Consider the following 23,592-nt stretch of genomic DNA (forward strand, 5'->3'; position numbering starts at 1 on the left):
CTCTGCCTCCCTCTCTCTCTTTCTCTCTGTCTCTGTGACTATCATAAATAAATAAAAATTAAAAAAAAAGAAAACTTCACAGGAGCAAGTGAAGTGGTTGGAGAAACTTGAAGTGCTCCACTGTAGAGAGGAAGAAGAGATTAGTATGTGCTATGACCTAACACAAGTGTAAGCACCAAGGACTATTTCAAGGCATTTTTACATGCATTATTTTGTATTAGTAATCTGGCAGGCTGAAGTTCAGTGGTAAAATGTTCCAGGTATTTCATGTTTCCTGGTATTTAATTAATTCTAAAAAAATCTTTTAATAGTTGAAAAGTAAAATCTTGGGATGCCTGGATGCTCAGTGGTTGAATATCTGCCTTTGGCTCAGGGCGTGATCCCAGAGTCCCGGGATCGAGTTTCACATTGGGCTCCCTGCATGGAGCCTGCTTCTCCCTCTACCTGTGTCTCTGCCTCTCTCTGTGTGTCTCTCATGAATAAATAAAATCTTAAAAAAGAAAGAAAAGTAACATCTCAAAACCACTATGTCATACTTTTTCAACAGGTACACACAACCAGTGTAAGCCATGGAATAAACATGACATCTTTCTGGAACATCTATTTTCCTTAAACGTCTGGAAGGAAAAGTTACATAATTTACCTGACAATGTAAAGTATTTTGAAAAGTCAAAATAAACATGAACATATTTTGAAGTAGTATGCAAAAACCTACGATATTTTAAGATAAAAACCAGAATCTTCAAAGAAATTTCAAGCGTGTGACAGACTGCTCCAGAGCCCCTGGAGAGTTCATACTTCTCTGTTGCAAAGGATACTTGGGGAGGGGGAACTTAAGAACTCTGCAGTATTATGTCCTAAATAGGGTTATTCCATCCTGTATGAAAGTTTCACCAATTCTTTTATTTATTTATTTATTTATGATAGTCAGAGAGAGAGAGAGAGAGAGAGGCAGAGACACAGGCAGAGGGAGAAGCAGGCTCCATGCACCCGGAGCCCGACGTGGGACTCGATCCCTGGTCTCCAGGATCGCGCCCTGGGCCAAAGGCAGGCGCTAAACCGCTGCGCCACCCAGGGATCCCAGTTTCACCAATTCTTATGTACATTTCAGTCTGTCATGATTTTAGCAAAACAACAGTCTTGCGAGTTAGCTCGTAAGTCTGGAGTAGAGAAACTTAGACTTTCAATCAAAATTGAAAAAACCATATAGCATATGAGACATATTTCTTTGTTAAACAAAGACTGCCAAATCTGATATTCTAGACACTGGTAAAAATCATAGCACAACAGCTGCTATCCACATTCTGGCTAACATTATAGTTAGCTGAAGGGACACAGCATTATCCAGAAGGGGTTGTTTGCTGCTAAATCTTACAAAGGATAAGCAGAGAAAACTAGTTCAAGGACACGGACTCAGCGAACCCACAAAATTGGATTTTAATTATTTCTCTAACATTGCCGACTTTGTGAAAATAATAGTAAAATATCATTTAGCTATGTTCTTGTAAAAAAGTGCTCAACCCATTAATGGATGTATGAATCTTTACACGGGAATTCTGTCACTCTAATAACTGTCTGGTCATGACTTCTACCTGCAAAATTAATTGTTGTGTTTGTTGCTATTCACTACCCTTAAATGAGCCTTAGTCTCACAGGTTTAGACTCCATGTAAAAAGTTTAAGGTCCTCTGGCAACAGAAAGGATAGCTTCCCAAGAAGTCATACATTTCAGAAATGCTCATTCTGCAATCTACCTAACTGTAGGTCAGCAGAAATCAGCCTTGTTTCCTTTTATTTGGATGATATTAAGTCCCAAATGGAATTGTCCCCTGGCCCACAGTGGGCTCCTGTCTCTGGGCAGCCTGGTGCTCTGAATAATGGGACACTCACAAGCAGCCCTCTTTGGGCTCTCCTGCTTATAATGAGGATTCAAAAGCAAACAATGAGACAACCTAGTCTAGTCAGGGACCTTTCTATACTTTGAAATCTCAGTGCATGAGTTTCAGTTTTTCACTCTGGGTTCTGCTCTGTTTGTCCACAAGAATGTGCTATATAGCTTTCCTTAGAATCCAATTGCTATAATTTAAATAGAAAAAAAGCAGATTACAAAATTGCTTCTACACTGGAAGTGTAATTATGTAAAGATTATGTACACATATGGACAGGGACTGGAAGGGAATGAGGGAAAAAAATGAAAACAATTTGATTTGCCGGGGGGTGGGTGGCAGGACAATGAGGATTTTTTTTTATCCCTTCCTATATATTTCATTAACATTCTCAGAGGCTGTGCATGAAAAAAAAGTACAGACAATTAAATCTGTGACTTTTTGTAGATAAAATGTTGATCTTCCTTCTGTTCATTTAGTGTTTGTCTTACACGGACAACATTCCCTTTTCTACATCATCTGAAAGAACAGATTTCACCATAATTTTTGGGAGTCTTTGCCAAGAAAATCAATAAAGATATATTTGTACAGAACCTAGAGTGGGCTGGTTTTCTCCAGGAATGTGTTGAGTTAATTGAAAAGGTTTTGGTTAAGGTTAGCCAGTCGGAGATCACGGTGTTGTAGACAACACATACTGTGAGTATGAACTTCGTACAACCTTTCAAATACCTTTGGGAAGGCAGGAAATTGAAATATTGTGCTATATTGGCAACTAAATGGTCATTTATCATCCATGCTAAGTTTGGAGCTGAGAAGAACGGTTTGGGAACTCTCGAAGGGCCTTTATTAACAATTTCAAAGTTAGACCCGTGTATGTAGATTTTCACAGCGTATTTGGGGAAGACTAAGAGATAACATCTGTGTATACTATTAACATGGCCTCTCTAATAACAACTTCGGACTGTATTCACCCTTACAAAAGCTGCATTAAAATACATTAAGCTTGAGACACCAACTGACAAAAGCAAGGAAATTCACAGTTAAAGGGGAAACGTGCCATATGTTCTTCAATACCTAAGAGCAACGGGGTGCATTTGGAAAGTCATTAAAGCGGCACCCAGTTGTGCCTAGGTATTGGAGAACATATGGAATCTTTTCCTCCGTGAGTGTAATTTTCCCTGCTTCCATTGAATGCATGTATCAATCTTCACTTTTTGGTCAGATAGGTTTTAGTTTAATTACCATAGTATGTAAAATAAATACCTTCTCATTTTCAAAAATCAACATGATCACACAATGGAAACTGGTTCTCAGCCTTTGCTGCCTGATGGTTTCTCATTATTTGTCCTTTTCCAAGGTTCCTGCACCATTCCAACAGTTCTAGCTGTCTCCTCTTCCTTAGGATGCTATTTCTTGTCCCCATCCTGAGGAAGCAGTGTCCCATGGTAGTCAACACTCGCATCTTCCACTGACACCTCAGTGGGTCAACTGGCTGAAGTCAGAGTTCTCAGAGAGGAAGAATCCATTCTTCTGGACATTTGCTATTAGGGAAAAGTCTCTTTCTTCTTTACTCTTTCATTTTGGCAAAAGTAGCAGCCAATGTGATACAAAGAGGTGTATATTAATGTAACCACATCCTATTTTTGTGCCATTCTTTCATTTATTCATTTATTCAATAATTTAGTTGTTGGGTACCTGCCATGTGCTAGGATTGGGATAAAGTAATAACCAAGACCTGGGCCCTGCCCCAGACAGTTACTCACTGTCTGTATGAGTAGACAAAACAGAAAGCTGGCAATGATCAATGCAGTGTGATGAGCACTGCCACAGGAGTCAGCAAGGGGGCTGATGAAGTGCAGAGGATAGACACCTAATCCATACTAGGGTTTCTGGATGAAGAGCCTAAGAGTGAGTGATTGCCATGACAGTTATCCATTGTAGGGCCAAGTTTATAATCAAATTCATCCAATACAGTCCACATACTTTTACTGAGCACCTACTACATGCCAGGCCCTGGACTAGACACTAGGAATACTGACACAATTCCTATAGTTTTGAAGCATGGGAGTGACACAAACAGCTGGTGTAATCATTGAAAATGTAGAGGAAAGAGGAGAAAGAAGTGGGGGAGCTGGATCATGCAAATCCTACTTTATGCTACAGCAAAGAAGTAACCATAGAAGGGTTATAACCAATAGAGTGGTGTGATCAAATTAGTGTTTTAGAAAGATTACCTGACACCATTAAAGAAGAGATAATGGAAGAAGTCAAGGAAACTGGTTAAGAGGCTGATGAAAGATACTGAGGCTCTCAACAAGGGGAATGACAGCTGGGATGGAAGGGCATGGATAAAGTCAAGTAATATTTAGGAGAGAGTCAGCACAACGTGGTGATTGATTGGATCTGAGAATTGGAGAGACATGACAGGTCTGTGGGCTGTGGAATTCACATAGACTCACAGTGTATTAAAGGAAAACGCAGAGATTATCCAGTTACATGCTCTCATTTTTATCTGTAAGGAAACTGGAAGTCTAGAATAAAGTTGGCTGACTTATTCGAGTAAGTCAAACTATTTTGTGGTGGTACACGGCCAAAAACCAAAATCTTGTAGCTCATGATGAAGTAGTTTTTAAAGAAATTTAATGTACCATCTAGGTTGAGATAAAAGTATTAACTTTAGAATCCCCAATGCTGAAAACTAATCTCAAAATTAATGTTCTCCTATACTTTCCTTACTTTTCTACTTCTACCACATTTGATCAAAAATTTCTGCTCTCACCCTCTTGCACTGTTGGTGGGAATGTGAACTGGTGCAGCCACTCTGGAAAACTGTGTGGAGGTTCCTCAAAGAGTTAAAAATAGACCTGCCCTATGACCCAGCAATTGCACTGCTGGGGATTTACCCCAAAGATACAGATGCAGTGAAACGCCACACCTGTACCCCGATGTTTATAGCAGCAATGTCCACAATAGCCAAACTGTGGAAGGAGCCTCCGTGTCTACTGAAAGATGAATGGATAAAGAAGATGTGGTTTATGTATACAATGGAATATTCCTCAGCCATTAGAAATGACAAATACCCACCATTTGCTTCCACGTGGATGGAACTGGAGGGTATTATGCTGAGTGAAATAAGTCAATCGGAGAAGAACAAACATTATATGGTCTCATTCATTTGAGGAATATAAAAAATAGTGAAAGGGAATAAAGGGGAAAGGAGAAAAAATGAGTGGGAAATATCAGAAAGGGAGACAGCACATGAGAGACTCCTAACTCTGGGAAACGAACTAGGGGCGGTAGAAAGGGAGGTGGGCGGGGTGTGTGTGACTGGGTGACGGGCACTGAGGGGGGCACTTGATGGGATGAGCACTGGGTGTTATTCTGTATGTTGGCAAATTGAACACCAATAAAAAATAAATTTAAAAAAAATCTGCTCTCACCAGCCTCTTTCAGGCTCTGAAAAGATAGGATTTTCCCAATGTGGCAGTACAATGACCTCATGATACTATTACAAAACACAAATGCTTTATGTAGATACTTATTTTATAATTGAAATTTGAGGATTATAGTACAGAAGTACCATAAAATACAGCATCATGAGTTGAGATACATCCTTAGAAAATCATTTTTTCCCTCTCGGGGGTCTCAATTTCTAACTGTAAAATAAAGAGAGTAAGATTTATTAACTGCAGAGATAAATAATGTTGGAAGGCCATGAACCCTGAAAGGCAGCAAATTAAAAAATGTCTATGGATCTACCATCTCTTTGATAAGTATAAAATTGTTACATGACTTACTTCTCAAACACTACTGGTTGGGTTCTAGACTGTCCATGATAGCACCAACTCAGAAGAAGCTCAAGTGAGAAGTTAACAACAAACAGGAATCTACATATCTCTGCCCAGCGGCAGTGTCAATCCTGCCTGCTCACACAGACACTTTAATGCGCTGCTTCACATGCACTTCCAACGTCTTCTCGAACACAATTGTATCATCTACTGCACCAGTGCTTTGAGATAGCACATACTCTCAATCACTTTCACAAGGGGGCTGCAAATTCCAAGAGACTCTGAATCTTCCTCTTCGATTTGAAAAATCTTATTTGGCACATGAAACTTGTTTCTCCCTAACTCTGTACAGGGTGTCTGGTGCCTACCGCTGAGACTGCTGGCTCCCCAACAGAAGCCTAGGGCATCAAATTTATGCTATAAGGGATCCCTGGGTGGCGCAGCGGTTTGGCGCCTGCCTTTGGCCCAGGGCGCGATCCTGGAGACCCGGGATCGAATCCCACGTCAGGCTCCCGGTGCATGGAGCCTGCTTCTCCCTCTGCCTGTGTCTCTGCCTCTCTCTCTCTCTCTCTGTGACTATCATAAATAAATAAAATTAAAAAAAAAACAAATTTATGCTATAAAATGTGGTCAATAGTTGAAAAAAAGATATATTTATATAATGTAGGTAATATTTATTAAAATATTGAAATAATATGTATTTTATTCTTCATGAATATTTTCCTGTGGCTCCTCCACCCACTGGATCAGTGTCACAGAAGGCGGTGGGGGTGAGGATGGAATCTTCTAGTACAACCTAGAACAAAGTCTTTGCTCAGCTTGGATTTCTTTTTTTTTTTTAATTTTTATTTATTTATGATAGTCATCACACAGAGAGAGAGAGAGGCAGAGACACAGGCGGAAGGAGAAGCAGGCTCCATGCACCGGGAGCCTGATGTGGGATTCGATCCTGGGTCTCCAGGATCGTGCCCTAGGCCAAAGGCAGGCGCCAAACCACTGCGCCACCCAGGGATCCCTCAGCTTGGATTTCAAACTAAATTCTTCTAAGTCCTTAGCAAGACAATAAACTTGAAAGCAGTATTCATCGGAGGGTTTCTGTATCTCCTTTTAAATTCCATTATATAAAAAATTAAAAATAAAAAAATAAATTCCATTATATAGCAAGAGTTAAACTGAGGGCTCCGAGAATAGAGATTATTATTAACCACAATGTAAAAGAACATAAGGGATACGCCATATAACGGATTTGCCACCCAGGAAGGGGCAAATCCTTCTTGTATTGAAAGGAAGAGTTGGTGGCCAGGGGCATACATTTTGAGCAGATGAAAGAAGAGGGAGAAGATGCCTCATCCCTGAGTAGGTCAAACAAAAGGAACCCTGAATGTATTGAGAGAATCTTGAACATACCAGCAGTGGTCTACTTCCTTGGCCACGGGTTAATACAGAAAGAGTGATTATGATATACTAGAAGCACTAAGTGTGGCATCACCAGCAAGAGAGACATCCATGTAGATGGTTCTGAGAACACTTGCAATTGTTCACAGCCTGTGAGTGGCAGGGGATGGGAGACACTGAGAGAACTAATGAACTGGGACAAGTCTGGTACAAGACCAAGAGTTTCAGAGAACCCAAGATCAAAGGGGCCATGGACTATCCCAGTGGACAATCCCAGGAGACAGCCACACTACAGCAGGCATTAGCACTGGATGCTACATAACTCAGAAGGATGCAGAATATTCCTGAAAAAAACAAGTTTCTTCTGTGCCACTGCTGCTGCCATCATACACAGGCCCTCCTCTGCACGCAGATGTCACTGTGGAGAAAAGGGAATGGGTAAATCCCTTAATGCAGTCCTGAGAGAGGGCATTTGAACTCTGCATGGAATGACTACCTAAAAGAAAGCCTTAAATTAGAAACTCGGTTGCCTTTGGTGGTGAGTTTAAGTTTTCCATCATCAACAAGATTGGAGACTCCAGAGCCAGATGAGGTAAGTTTTAGGTAATACCAAATGTTACATATGGAGCCCATTTGTCTGTTCAATTTCAATCTTGTTATATTGGCTTGTAGAAGAAATGATTAATCTTCCTTATAAGACAAAACTACTGCCATGTCCCAAAGCGAAGCCAGGATCCTCAAGATTCTTGCAAAGCATCTCAAGAATGGAACTGGACTCATGGGGAGAACAGAACCTGTATTTCCTTATTTCCAGTTTAGTGATCTTTCCTCCTTTCCCCACTAACATAATTATTCAAAACAGGTTTGAATACAGATAATGTAAGGCATGATTTGGTTGACAACCAGATGTCTTAATGACATTAAAACAGCCAAGTTTAATTTCAGCCTTGACCAAATCTACTGATTCTACTCTCCTCTCACAATAAAAATAGATTAGATAACCAGCTAGGTTGAAAGAGCCAAACCGGTCTGCCTATTGGCTGGTGGTAGCAAGCAGTAGAGCTCCTCAGTAACTGCTGTGCTGATTGACAGGGGCCTCTGAAACAATAGAAGAATATGCCAAACAACTCCCTTTTTGAATCGAACTCAAAACTCCAGAAAGGCTTTCATGCAGCCATGGCTGGCTGGTGTCTTCTTTGATGTGATAAAATTTCAGTCATTTTCAGCTGCAGTTGTAATTGCTATGTATGGGGAGGGGTTAGGGGCTGACTATCCAGTATTATTTTATTATTCTTTCAATTCAGTAATAATATAATAACTTAGAGACTTAACAGCTCAGATAAAGAATAGTGGCCTATTGAGAAACTTTAGTATTTTGCTTTTGACAGGACGTTCTTTCAGACATTTCTTCTGGGGGTTAAAAAAAAAACCCTATTTAGATTATTTGCATAAGAATATATTTTATTGTAATGTGTCTAGCATTTCCATAGCGGAAAATCCAGGAAAATGAACAGCATATTATCATTACAAACAATGATATTTAGAATTAGAACAGAAAGTCCTTGGTCATTTTTCAACCTGCCAAGCAAATCAATGCTAAGAGAAAACAGTGTGTGTGTGTGTGTGTGCACACATGCACGTGTATTTATGCACAAGCCTGTGGACTGATGAGAGCGTCTTACAGAGATATGGATTTATAATTTGCTACCAGCAAGGGAAGCACTTTAAATGGCACTAAGTTAGCTAGGGAGCAGTGGCAGGAGGCAAGGGTCATAAACTCTAGTGCAAGTGTATGGAATGTTTCACTTTTGTGTACATTTTTCAATCTTAAAACAGATTTACTTGGGATTTAAGACTTTATTAAGGTCAAAAGGATTACATTAAGTTCATAGACACGTTTGTTTTATTAATTGAGTCATAAGTTCTGGCCGTCTGCAAACACGTTTGAAAACAGGCATCAGATGGTTTCCATTGCCATAATAGATCAGAAAATCTGCCAGTAAGTCTGTTTGCAGCTCTTAAAAGCTGTTGAACAAAAATGTGTTTTGAACTATCGACAATTACCTGAGAAAACAACTGGATTCTGTAAGTCGATTTGTTTATATTCCCAATACACTCGCTCTCACCCCACTTTCTACATTCTTGGCCCAAGGCGTCCACTCCAGGGCATCAGAGGTGATTTTGCTTGAAAACATATCCCTCTTCACCCTCATTAAGATGGAATATCAAGAGAGGTGTTAACAAGTTTTATTTTGACTTAATATTGATAGAGAGGGGAAAACAGTGAATCTAGAAAAGGAAAAACAAGTTGGGCTTTTGTTTAAATTACATATAAGAGGGTATGTAAAAAACATAAGGTATCCTAGATTTTAAAAATATTACCATTGCATTGGAAATGCCCTATTAGCACCTTCGCAAATCTATGTCTTTGTCTCTGCACCCAGAGGTGAAAAGACTATCCTGAATCTTGTGTTTATATCCCACTTGCTTTATAGTATTTATGTGTTTGTATCCCTTAACAACATATTGTTCCCAGCATCTGTCCACGATGTGACATGTAATTGGAGTTAGCACTTGCTTTTTTCCTCAGCTTTATTGAGAAATAATTGACATATAATACTATGTGAATTTAAGGTATATGGTGTGATGATTTGATACAATACATATTGCAAAATGTTTATCAAAATAAGATTAGTTAACACATCCTTCACCTCACATAATTACCATTTTGTTGTTGTTATAGTGAGAACATTAGGCACAGCCTCAGAGTGACTTCCAAGACTACAATACAGTATTGTTAAGTATAGTCACCATGCTGTATATTGCATCTCCAGAATTTATAACTTCTTAAAATTGAGTTTGTACCTCTTGAGCAACCTTTCCCCATTTCCCTAGTCCTCAGCCCCTGGCAACCACCATTCTCCTCTCTTTCTGTGAATTCGATGCTTTTAGATTCCACATGTAAGTGAGATCATGTACTACTTCTCTTTCTCTGTCTCACTTCTCTCACCTGACATAATACCTTCCAGGTCCATCTATGTTGTCACAAATGGCAGGATCTCCTTCTTTTTTATGGTTGAACAATACTCCATTACACATACACACACACACACACACACACACACACATTTTTTAATCCATTCATCTATCTACATATACTTATGCTGTTTCTGTATTTTGGCTATTGTGAAAAATGCTGCAATGGTTATGAGAATACAGATATCTTTGAGATCCTGATTCCATTTTCTTTGTATAAATACCCAGAAGTGGGATTGCTGGATCATATGGTAGTTCTATTTTCAATTTTTGGAGAAACCTCCATATTGTTTTCCATAGACGTTGCACCATTTTACAATATATAAAAGATTTTAAATGAGGAAAAAATGCTTAGAAGGTCAAATGTGGGGTTTTAGTAAACTGGATATTTTGGGATCTTAAAGTAGTCCATTAAAGATGACTAAAGCTTACTTTTTGCTGTCATTAAAACAACTAGTTTAACAGTTGAAAAGAAGCCAGCCAGTCCCCTTTACAATTCACCACCATGCCATTATGAAGTCATGGCCTCTGTCAGCAAATATGTTTTATGGTTTCATTTCCATAATGTCACTAAGATTTGGCTATGACATTCCTAGCTATCCTTTAATCTCCTGGCCTATGCTTGGTTTTTACAGCGATACTCACTACGGCAGTTGTTTTTTTCCTAATACCCCTGAGTACTTACTATGTGCCCAACATTGTGCTAAAGGACTTAACTGTATCTTCATGTTATCCCTTAGAGCAAATACTGTTACTAGTCTCATTTTTTCAAATAAGGAAAGAATGCTTAGGGACTGTATTTAATTTATCTTAAGAACACACTTCATATTTCTGAAATTAGGATCCATCTTGTTTTGTTTTTTTACTTTTGAAAAAGTTTTTATTTATTTACTTTATTTTTATTTATTTATATATTTGTATATATATATTTATTTATAAATTTATTTTTAATTGGTGTTCAATTTGACAACATATAGAATAACACCCAGTGCTCATCCCATCAAGTGCCCCCCTCAGTGCTCTTCACCCAGTCACTCCCACCCCCCGCCCACCTCCCCTTCCACCACTTTCATTTCTATTACCTCTGTGTGTGTGTGTGTGTGTGTGTGTACTTGGTCATACTTGTTGATACTTTTGTCAATTCACTTGAATTTATGCACAATGTTAGTACTTAACATGGTGAGTTTTATTGTCATTTTAAAGATAGCTCTGAATTGACATTGCAAAAAAAGGTATCGTGTAGGCTGAAAGGCACTGGAAACAGGACAGCAGGTTGGCAACTGGATATTAGTAAAAAATATATATATATATGTATCACCAGAAGAATGCACACAATTCCTGATTTTCTTGCAAAATGACAATTAAGTGATTTACAGGACCTGTGGAAGAAAGATGCCCACAAAAAGAAAATTTAGGTATACTTTGTTACCAATATATCCAGAAGGATTGCCAAACTAAGCAATTGAATGCAAGAGAAACTGTCAGATCCTTCCATCCAAAAATGCAAGAACTCTCAAGGCACACAATGACAGCCAATTCATACACTGCACAACACTATTGCTATGGAATTATGTCACTGTTTGATTGGAAAGTTCTTTTTTATTGATATATAAAATAATTATGTGTCATATAACTGATGACTTCTCAGATTTGATGGCATCAGATACCTTGCTCAGGATCACACAACTGGGAAGTATAAGGATAGAGGCTTACATAACAGGTCTGTGCTCTTAACCAGGATGTTTTAGTGGGCTTTGTTTGATTTTTTTTAACTTCTCTTTCTACCTTTTAACAAGCCCATAAGCATTTCTTTGAAACTAAATATTACTTGTGTTTTATATTTTTTGATAAGTTCATGACCATCTTGGGGATAATTGTAGAGTCCTTGGGAACAGTATCCAAAACAGAGTCAAGAATCATTTAAATTGGGATGCCTTGGTGGCTCAGCGGTTGAGCATCTGCCTTTGGCTCAGGGTGTGATCCTGGAGTCCTGGGTGGATTCCTGCATCGGGCTTCCTGAGAGGAGTCTGCTCCTCTCTCTGTGTCTCTGCTCTCTGTCTGTGTCTTTCGTGAATAAATAAATAAAATCTTTTTTTTAAAAAAAGAATCATTCAAATTAAGGAAAACAGCAAATAATCAGAAGGGTGGCTCGCTGTGGTCCTCAAATGAAGGGGAAAACAAATCCGTTCTGCATCAGGACCCCCTCAAAAAAGCAATGAATGGGCAATGTCTTCTATCATTTGAGAACATCAAATGGGAGCATAATCTTAGAATCAGTAGAATCGGGATCTTTGGCTCTGTACAGTCACATTTTACAGCCCTTCCATAGCTCCTTCTATGCTTTTGCAATCTGTAGCTTTAAGGAGCTTAAGAAAAATAAAGCTAAAAACTAAACTAAAATCAAAACTTCTCATGATTACCTCAGGGTGAGTATAGCTCTAAAAGTAATAAATAATTAAATAGTGTGTTACTATTTGTTATTGCCTCTCAATTTGATCTCATTCGGTCCTTACAGAAACGCTCTAGAGTGGTTAAGAACAAAGTACATTGGGAATCTTCATGCCACCATCTGGGTTCAAGTCCCAACTCTACTACTTAGCAGCTGGTTGACTGTAGGCATACAATTCCATTTTCATAAGCCTCATTTTTCTCATTTGCAAAATCAAGGTCTAATAATACATGCCTCAAGGGTTGTTATGAGAACCAAATGAGATAATGCCTACACAGTGCTTGCTATTTAAAGGCTGACTAAAGGTAAGCTGCCACTATTATTAGCAACACAACTTTGTGTAACTAAACGATTTTACAAATGAAGAAAACTAAGGTTCAGAGAGGTTAAGTCCATACAGCAAGCAAGCAGCAGAGCTGGTACATAAACCTAGAACTGCACTTGGCTTGGGTGCAGGCAAAGCTCATAATAGAGAACCTCTCAAAGTCTATGCCAACTCAGCAATGACTATTCTTTTATGATCTCCATGTAACTTAACACATTGCTGTAAGAGCTATAAAAGCTTGAAAATTATTTTCCCTTCTTTCGTAAAGGCTACTGATGGATGGAGATGGAAATAAAAGATTGAGTTGACTTTTCAGACCAATCATAGTACATGGTTGTCAAAATGCCACAGGCCAATTTTTGTGATAAACAGAATTTCTTTGTTACAAAAGAAGGACCAAATCCTAGCTATGTCATCTCAAATTCAAGACATATTTGGTACAGTTTTTTGAACAATAAAGAATATGGACAGAGTGTAGGGAGCTTCATGTAAAGGATCTGACCTGTACTAAAACCCACTTGAATTTCCTATTACTCTAACTCATGGTGATTATTTGAATTTGCGTGCAAGCTCTTAATCTGCATAATTAGTTCCAGCACCTCACAGAAGCAGATTGAGACCTAATCAAGGAGGTCAAGAGTTGGACAAGAGGGAGCTCCAGAGGAGAGGATATGTGTTAACCCCTGCTCTTAGGTGCATCTTTGTGTTCAGGAGCCACTGAGCTGGGAACAAAGGGATGGCATAGCCATGCAGAGAGGAGATGGAGGGAAAGAACTCTGGGCAGACAGCCTTGTAGATTTCTGGAGCAGTGATCACTGCAGCAGGCATTGGGGAAGCAGAACGAGACTGGAACTCCAGATCAGACCTGAAGATTGCTCAACAGTGCTGGGGTGCCTGCAGGAATCCAAAAGCTAACAGAAGACGCAAAGCCAGTTCCCTAGAAAGAAAAAGAGTGCCAGTGCACAGAGCTGATCACACCAGACGAGAGAAGACCACAACAGAGCAAGGAGACCACAGCAGTGTCACCAAAACACCTCAGCACATACTACAGAACCAAACATACCTGCAAAGTGGATAAAACTCTCAAAGGGAGAAACACATCCCACAGAGTTAGGCAGTCCTCCCTAGCTGAGTAGCCAAGTCAAGGCAAAGCAGTCAGCTGAAGAATTGGGACCACCTTTGATCTGTGTGCTTAATGTATAACCCTCACCAGTGGAGAGACCTCGTCCTGGAACAGTGACCATGATCCTCTCCAGCAGAACTGGATCCTGGGAGAGCCAGAAAGACCATGTGCTTGGGAGAGCCGAAGCCATGGAGCAAGCTCCCCAGCATGGCAAGTGTGTTAGAGGAGACCAGCAAGCAGCAGAGGAGCCACTACAGGTCTATCTCTTGGCTTCTGCCAAGGAAACATTCTTCTAAAGAGATCAGGGAGCATATTCTTTGCTGGGCTATGCATAACTGAGGAAGTTTCTGGGTGCAATCTTGGGCTAGGATGCATCAAAGGTTGGTAGTGACCACTACAGTAAACCATCTCCAGCCCCAAAAGTTCTCATTGATAACAGGGGATTAATTTCCAACATCAAGACAAATACATGGGCTGTTTCATTTTTCTAAGTGCCTTTGGCACCCTGAAAGACAAGAGCATAAATGTATTATAATAAGCAATTCTACTTTCATTCACATGCATGCATCCTGCTCTTTTTTTTTAAAGATTTTATTCATTTATTCATGAAAGACACACACACAGAGAGAGAGAGAGAGAGAGAGAGAGAGGCAGAGACACAGGCAGAGGGAGAAGCAGGCTCCATGCAGGGAGCCTGCTGTGGGACTCGATCCTGGAACTCGATCCCGGGACTCAATCCTGGGACTCCAGGATCATGCCCTGGGCTGAAAGCAGGTGCTAAACCCCTGAGCCACCCAGGGATCCCCCATCCTGCTCTTTGTTAAACCACCTTTATTCTAATGAAAAACCTATGGAAACTTTTCATCATAAGATATAAAATGCCTTTATTCACACTATACAGTGTCTTATAGCCCTCTTGTTTTTAAGTTACGAATGTAACAAGTGCATCAGAAATGAATTCACGAGATGCCAACTGTCTGAAAATCCAAAACTTAGTAAATTGATTACTTTCCACTAACAAGTTGACAAATTGACACTGGGTAAAACTCCAATATAGAGTCCATGTTAGCATCATTATACATGCTGTTACATTGATTTATAATCCACACTTGTCACTTCTATAGAGAAAAGAGGTATCTAACACACAATGCCTAGATGTACAAACACATGCAGGCACATACTCATGCTCACGTGCACACTCTCACACACATTTGTGCAATCACACACACCACCTACATAGAGGCTTATGGACACACAAATATTCACTTGCATCCACATGCACACTCACACACATAAAGCACATACAACAATATACTCACAGACTCCTATGATATAGTCACAAATACACATACATACACATCTGACAAATGGTTTACATGAATAAACCATTCTTATTGAATCCACACAACACTGAGAGTTAAGTATTACTATCTTTGTATAGCTCATCTCCTGAGCAGATAAGTTCATTGAAGCTCATGAAAGTAAAAAGAACCTGTCCAAGCTCATGCAGTTAGTAAATGGGAGGGTATAGCTGATTCTGAAGTGTGTTCAGCTGTTTGTAGAATTAGACACAAACCAACTCACTGTATTTGTAACCTCTTAAGGATTTCTCTAATTATACCATCATTTTAGTTGAGAAAACTCAAAGCACATTTCTTTGAAAGACTTTCTCATTTAATTTTTGAATTGTGTATATTTTGTGGGAAATTTAATCCACGTTTGCAATTCTTTTACACCAAAATCCTCCAAATACTGTTTCTTATTTGATGTCAAAGGAAGGCTTTTGAATTTTTCAGTGAGATTTTTAACCTTTATATTTTATTAAAAACAGGCAATAGCATTGTCCTAAGCTTAGGGAAATTTGGAGTTATGTTCAAGATTTTTTTCTCTTTTGTCATTTTGAGGATCATTTGATACTCAGTTATTTGAATAAAAATTAATCTAGTTTTTGTGAGTGCTTTCTGTTTTGAGTGCTGCTGCTTTGGGCAATGACACAATCACTTTACAAATAATAGCACGAATCTGTTTATTTTCTGGTAAGCTAACTATAGTGACAACATAAACAATTGGATCTTTCCAAAGGAATTTTCAAGAATATTGAACTCCAGTATTTTAGTGATAGATTCTTAGAAAATATAAAATTCCAACAGAATAGTAACGAGATTTGGGGTAGAGATGAGGGAAGATATGTTGATTCTAAGATGTGGGTATTTTCCTTCAAAACTAAAGCTTCCAAAAAATCACAGATGAGCTCTAAGGAAATCACTACTGACTTTTAGAGGAGTAATGAGTCCTAATTAATCATCTGAGATCATTTCCAATAGCCTCATTCCCTCTATATATTTCCCTTGATGAAAAACCTTAAGACACAAAATAAAATAAAGACCACCACATCAGAAGCAAGTTTCACCCTTTGGGAAGTGGCTGCGTCAGCTGATTTATAACAGGAACAAAGTAGCTGATAACTTCTCCTGAACTCTGAGACAAAGAATTCATAGACAATGAACTTATCAAAGCCTTGACTTAGGGCAGCCTGCTGCCCAAATTCAGGCTCACCTATGGGGAGCTGTTTTGGGGCATGCACTATCTCTCTCTCCCCTTTTCCTCTCCCCTTTTCTCCTCTCCCTCTCTCTCACTACTTCCCTTCCCCTCCCTTCTCTTCCCCCTTCTTTCTGTTGCTCTCCATCTCCTTCTTTCCAACCCCCACCCATCTCTCTCTTTGTCATTCTGTCTCTCAAGTTTCAGATAGGCAGCCCTTTGGAGTAAATGGGTATTCTTTTCCTGGCTTACAAGTTAGGCTTCTGGCCCAGTTGGATGCCAAAACCTTAGATGTCAAAGTGGCCCTATAGTGGGACCAAATATGGCACCTGCATTCTTAGAGTCAGCATGGAATAAATATGGGCAACATCTGTAATTGTGGGCTCTGGTTCTGTTTTATATTAACTATATACTTGTAGGGAAGTGTTCCAAACTCTCTGCAATTCAGTTTTTATCATCTGAAAAATGGTAGTATTACCTCCCAAGACTAGTGAAGATTAAATGAATTCAAGTAGGCAAAAGTATCTGGGCAGAGTCAGTGCTCAAATAATGGGGTTGGGTCATGAAGTCAGTCTGCCATCACTATCAGATCTGCCTCATAGAGATTGGTATTTTGAGAATTTTCTAAGGATTTGTTCATTCCAGAGTGGTCCTAAGTAGTCCTATTTCAGCAGATGAAGGGGCACCCCTGACTTCCTTGGGCTCCAGGAAGTAGGAAAAACATTATACTCTACTAAACAAGCTCCGTCTTGTCCCATTGCTCACCAGCACAGGTCCCCAACACACACAGGCGCGCGCGCGCGCACACACACACACACACACACACTGCACAGTGTGGGAATGCCTACCTTAACATGACAACACAGTAAAGGGAGAATTCTTACTTGGTAAGGTTGATGTAAAATTTACAGGTCACAGATGTAAAATGCCTAGCTCTGTGCTTAGCACAAAGTGGAGCTCGAAAGTCTTAGCTACAAGTATTGGTGTTTCTTGTTGTACAGAAAGATGGGGAAAATTTAGCTTCTAAACCTGACCAGGGCCTAAACTTTATCAAAAACTGAGAATCTGGGCTATTTTGACTGCCATTTAATTGACCTCACCAACAAAGAAGAAGGAAATAAACATAGTAAAGTGCTAAAGGGGGTCATAATCATACATTTCAGCATTGTGTGACTTCTCTCCACCTACCACCCTTGGTACCTAGCCCAGGGCATCACACAGAGTAGGAACTCAGTACTGTTTAAATAAAAAGAAATAAATGAATGATACACGTTCAGATGTCTCTAAGAATTTCTCTGTGACAGCTTCTAGTCAACCATAATAATTTCCTGCTCTGTGCTAGTATTCCCATAGTCCTGAGCATTCGTGGGGCCTACTTAACAAATGTTAACAAGCTCTATTGCAAGGCACTCAGTCCTTTCAAGGATAGGTATTTTTCCACCCCAGCTACTTTATCCGCCCATGAGCTTCCAATTCTCACCAGTCTTGAACCTACAATGCTTTCCTTTTCTTTCACTCACATCCTCCAAGAGAAATCTTACCCTTGGAGGCCCAGCACAAATACCACTTCTTCCATGAAGCCTTCTTTGATCTCCCCATCTGGAAATGATCTCACTCTCCTTTGAACACCATTACCCTTTGTACTTCTCTGTTGGCACTTCTCCCATTCTACCTTATATTAGAATTGTAATCCTGCCTCAGCTCCCCTGCTAGTCTGTGAACTCTTTGAGGGCTCAAAACAGATTTTATACTTTTGGTTCCCCCAACAATAACTAGCACTTCCTAGCTCATTGGTGCTCAATACACACTTGTGTAAATGAATGAATTCAAGCTAGGTGCTGTAGTACCTGACTTGACAAAAGTTGGCAAACCAGCAGAAAGCTTGGCTTGACATGAAATACTTGAAAGGATAAAGCTGTATAATAAAAGGAGGCATAGTACATGATCATATTTCTTGCCAGAAACATCATTATTAGCCTGAACATTGCTAAGGCAGGATATCAGCTAAGGGGATCTGATAGGAAAAATAAGTTTTATTAAACCTCCAGTAAAATAACACACATTTATAAAAAAAAAATCCTGCTGACTTTTTAAATGGTTGTATTAGCGTTTCAGGGGATGGCATTTTAGAGACTCTAAATGCTCAATTTCAGCCTTGACAGAATTCATCCATCACCTCAACCTTGTTTGTCTCTAAAAATGTTCAGAGTCAGCTGGTTTGACCATTTCCCCTCCACTTTGACCTAAGCTCCCCTGATTGCTACCTGGTGGGTTTGTAGTCAAAGCTGACTGACAGTTGTGGCAGTAAAAATGCTCTTTATAAACAGAAACCAAGACCATGTAAATACAGTCTTGGCATCAGGTTGTATACTTAAGTACTAAGCTTAAGTACCCCTGGGCTGTTAGACCATTAGCATGGAAAGGGTCTGCCCATATTACTATGAAATCACTCATTTGCTCCCATTTTTTTTTCTGCCGTGTGGTAGGGTTCTTAAATTTTTTTTAATGAGAGAAATGACTATTTGTATGCACTATTTAATCTGTGCCATCATTCTGGGATTGCTGTTCCTTAGGCTTTTGTGGGAAATTCATTTTCCCAGTAGCTTTTTTTTATTGAAACATAACTGATATATAGCATTATATTATTTTCAGGTGTAAAACAGAACGATTTGAGATAGATAATCATGACAGTAAGTCTAGTTAACATCCATCACACACAGCTACAATTTTTTTCTTATAAGTAGTTTTAAGATGTACTCATAGCAACTTTCAAACATACATACAGTCTCATTAACTTATTAATAGTTTTTCATTTGACCTGTGTGCCCCCATCAAATAGGTCACCGTGAACAGAGTACATGGTAGATCAGCGTAAACTCTAGGCAAGGGGGCAGCCCATGTGGCTCAGTGGTTTAGCACCACCTTCAACCCAGGGCCTGATCCTGAAGACCCGGGATCGAGTCCCACATCGGGCTCCGTGCATGGAGCCTGCTTCTCCCTCTGCCTGTGTTTCTGCCTCTCTCTCTCTCTCTTTCTGTCTCTCATGAATAAATAAATTAAAATCTTAAAAAAAAAACTCTAGGCAAGGCTGCAAAGTCAACAAAATTCCTAGACTTCTGGGTCCCTCTGCTTCACATAGTGGAACTTCCATTCACATCCTGAAGTCCCCCTTCCTTCTGTTTCCCAAGTGTCCCATGCTGTCTCTTAGCTCTTCGGTTTGTACCCGTCCAATAAACTGTCCATCAGGCTTCTTCTCTGGCAGTCTCGTTCAAAACTTTTCCCTTCAGTGTCTCCATTTTTCAGGACCCTGCTCTTGGCTCTATTTTAATGGGTAGTAATGGATTGATTCAGATGGACTCATGTGTCACCAACTAGATAACCCAGTGCTTTAACCAATAAAATGTACATGATATCCAAACATGGATGCATTCAGATGACAAATAACATTTTTGTTCCATGAATATATGATCCCCAGAAACTCCTTAGGAATGGCTATTAATGGCAGAAATATCAGCAGGGAATGTTTTTAGTCCCAACTAATTTTGGAGTCTTCAACTCTCATTGAAAGGGCTGTTTTACCAGGTTCCCTGCTCAGCAGGGAGTCTGCTTCTCTCTCTTCTTCTGCCCCTCTCCCTGGCTTGTGCTCTCTCTCTCTCTCTCTCTCTCTCAAACAAACAAAATCTTTAAAAAAATAAAAAATAAAAGGCTGTTTTTATGGTCACTGGCAAGGTAAATAATCCTCTCTGCCATGGTGAAGAAATGTAATGGAAAAGAAATACAGAAGAGGAACAGCTGAGATACACACCTTTAAAAATGGTGCAAACCTAGGTATATGCCTGCTATGGACTGAACATTTGCACACACAACCCCATAATTTCTATGTTGAAGCCTAATTCCCAATGTGATGGTATTCAGAAGCAGGACCTGTGGGAAGGAATTAGGTCATGAGGGTAGATCTTTCGTAAATGGTATTAGTATCCTAATAAAAAGAGACACAAGAGAGATTCTCTCTCTCCGTCTCTCTCTGCCATGTGAAGATACAGCAGGAAGGTGGCCATCTGCATGCCAGGAAGAGGGTCCTCATCAGAACCAAATGGGCTGGTACCTTGATCTTGAATTTCTAGGCTTCCAGAACTATGAGAAATAAATATCTATGGTTTAAGCCCCCCAGTATATGGTGTTTTGTTATAGCTGCCCGAAGTGACCAAGTCAATACACAAAAGAAATGCATACATAAATGTACCAAAAGACAGGTACAAGCACATTCATAACTGCCTGTTCATGATTTCCCCAAACTAGAAACAACACAAATGCCTTTTAGCAATAAAATGGATAAATAAATTGCATCATATTAAAAGACAGCAATGAAGCTGAATGAGGTACAAGCACATTTAACAGCATGTATAAACCACACAAATGCAATGATGAGCAAAAGAAGCCATAATCACAGAGGATGTGCTATATTATTTCATTTTTATAAAAAAAATAGACACAGGTCAAACTAATCTATGATGTTCAAAGTTGAGAGTCTCTTAGGTGCTATATAGGTTCTGTTTTTCCATTTAGGTGCTGATCACATGTATATATTTAGTTTTTGGAAATTCATTGAGGTGATACAATTTTTTGCACTTTTCCATATGTGTGTTATACTTCATTAATAAATTCAATAAAGTACAACTGATAAAACTACTTTATAAATGGGGTTTTAATGGGGCAAATAGGAATAGAGCAAAACAAAGACAAGAACAGGTGGCTGAACTTCTTGGAATATTTGGTATGAAAGAAAAAAAGAGAGCCTGGCAAAGAACTAATTTTATAATTTTAACATCCATTCATTCAATAAATATTTCTGAGTAACCATCATGTGACAGGTACCATTCTAAATGCTTGGCATATATCCATGAAGAAAGCACAAATACCTGCCCTTGTGGTGCTCACATTCCAGTGGGAGGCATATCCTATCAGCATTAAGTGTGGTAGCCTTTCAAAGGAAACATAGAAGAATCCCCAAACCTAAACCTTTAGCAATTAGATTATACCATGGTTTGCTTTATGTGATCGATAGCTATTTCAAGACACCACAAGAGATGGTGAACTTGTGGTACCCTGCCCAGTCTTCCTGGAAGGTTTCAGGTGATTTGACTCTAAGTAGTGGCGTTCTGACTGAAATACAACAAGAAATTGTGAGTAGCACTCTGTATGTGTTTTGAGTCCAACTTAAAGGGCGTGTTGTGCTCTCTTAAGATGACTGAGAAGCAGGCTTTGCCCTCCTCCCACTGGACGCCTCTCACTCTGGCACCTGTCATCCATTAAGAGACCTCCTACTGGGATCTTTCATCATTGAAAATATATGATGATTTTCATTACCGCCTAGGCTAATTGGTAGTGAGTATTCCTTTAAAATATATTCCCCTAAATACTAGGCTTTGGATTTGCTTTGAAGTTTCTAACACCAACACAGTTGGACTAAAATTATAGATACTAATCACAGAAACTGAAAAGTCTGGTGCAGGAAGAATCACCACTGAGGTTCTTTCCTTATTATAGCCAGTTGGGCAGTAGGCACACGTGCGAAAGGAAACCTTACATGAGTTGAACCATGCCATAGCTGTGTCTGGTAGTAGGTTTACCAAGTTCACTGTATTTATGTGCCTCCTTGCTAAATTACCATCTCAAAGGAAGTATTTGAAGGGCACCTGGCTTACTCAGTCGGTGGAGCCTAAAACTCTTGATCTCGGGGTTGTGGGTTCAAGCCCTATGTTGGGTGTAGGGATTACCTAAAAATAAAGGCTTTAAAAATAAAAATAAAAATAAATAAAAGGAAGTGTTGGAAGTGCCCAGTTTGCTTTCCAAACCACTGGATTTAAAAAAATAAAAAACACCTCATAGTGTAAGATTTCAGCACTCAAAATAGTCTGCAGAATTTAGTACGACACTTTCTAGAAGGGAAGTGGGAATATAGGTTTCCTCCACTATCCAAAAGTAGAGTGTGCCTATGAAATCTTTCATAAGAGGAAATGACATAAAGCAAAGAAGCAATTACCATTAATTTACATGGAAATGTTTTTTATCATTCTCAGACCCAAATAATAACTTCTCTTAGGCTTTTATTATCCCTTAGGATACATCTTGCTAATGGATGCACAAAATAAATGGAGATAAAACCCAGAACTCACAGACCAGGTCAAAACTCTTGGCACCTTGACACTGAGATGTTGAGTGCAGTGCAGTTCCTGGAGAAGGGGCTGAGGGGTGCCACTCTCGCTGCTGGGGTGTGAGCTGCCTCTGCAAGGGCTCCCTGCAAAACCAACATTGAATGCTCTTTTCACTTTCCACCTTTTGTCTTAAAGGCAAAATCCTCTTTGGATTTCTTTCAGTTAGCCAAAACTGGTACCAAAGTAGGTCTTGCATAAAAGCAAAGTGGTGTTGGGTAAACTTTGGAAAAGTGGGGAATACCTGATAGTCCTTTGCCTTAATTAATTGTAAGCATCTGACTTAATAAAATGTTCAGGCTGGAAAGGAAAGCTCATAAAACACCTTGTGCAAACTTCATTTTCAGATGGAGAAAACAAGGCCCTAGAAAGATCAATGACTGGCCCAATATCACTGTTGGTGGCAGAGCTCAGTGTTGAACACAGGTTTCCTGACTGCCACTCCAGCACATCTTCCACTCTACTAGTATTTATTAGTATTGTAAATAAAGTCATGCCCTCTGCCTTTGCTGGGCACATGGGTGTGTTTGTGTGTGTGTGTGTGTGTGTGTGTGTGTGTGTCTAATGAAAACACACAGAAAGGAAAGCATTTTTGGAATGTGCCACTATACTTTTACACGTAAAGATTTTAAGCTAGACTTTTATTTTTTTATTTTTCAAAAGATTGATTTGAGAGAGGTGGGGGAGGGGCAGAGGGAGAGAATCTTCAAGCAGACTGCCCCACTGAGCACTGATAATAGAACCCACAAGATCATGACCTGACCTGAAACCAAGAGTCAGATGCTTAACCAACTGAGCCACCCAGGTGCTCCTAAGCTACATTTTTAAACTGAGCTATTGT

The 23,592-nt window shown here is 39.5% G+C and overlaps 1 long non-coding RNA gene across 2 annotated transcripts in view; it reads right to left on the reverse strand.

The window, feature by feature from the left end:
• Positions 1-23,592, reverse strand: part of LOC144308053 (uncharacterized) — a 93,838-nt gene that overhangs the window by 48,291 nt on the left and 21,955 nt on the right. Inside the window, exon 3 of one of the 2 annotated variants that reach the window (XR_013374690.1) lies at positions 22,630-22,837. The exons of the other annotated variant lie outside the window; for it this stretch is intronic. This is a non-coding gene — a long non-coding RNA (uncharacterized LOC144308053). Of the gene's footprint in view, positions 1-22,629; positions 22,838-23,592 lie in introns of those variants that run through there. 2 annotated transcript variants of the gene reach the window in all.

The sequence above is a fragment of the Canis aureus genome, chromosome X (assembly GCF_053574225.1).
Source record: "Canis aureus isolate CA01 chromosome X, VMU_Caureus_v.1.0, whole genome shotgun sequence".
Lineage (NCBI taxonomy): Eukaryota > Metazoa > Chordata > Mammalia > Carnivora > Canidae > Canis > Canis aureus.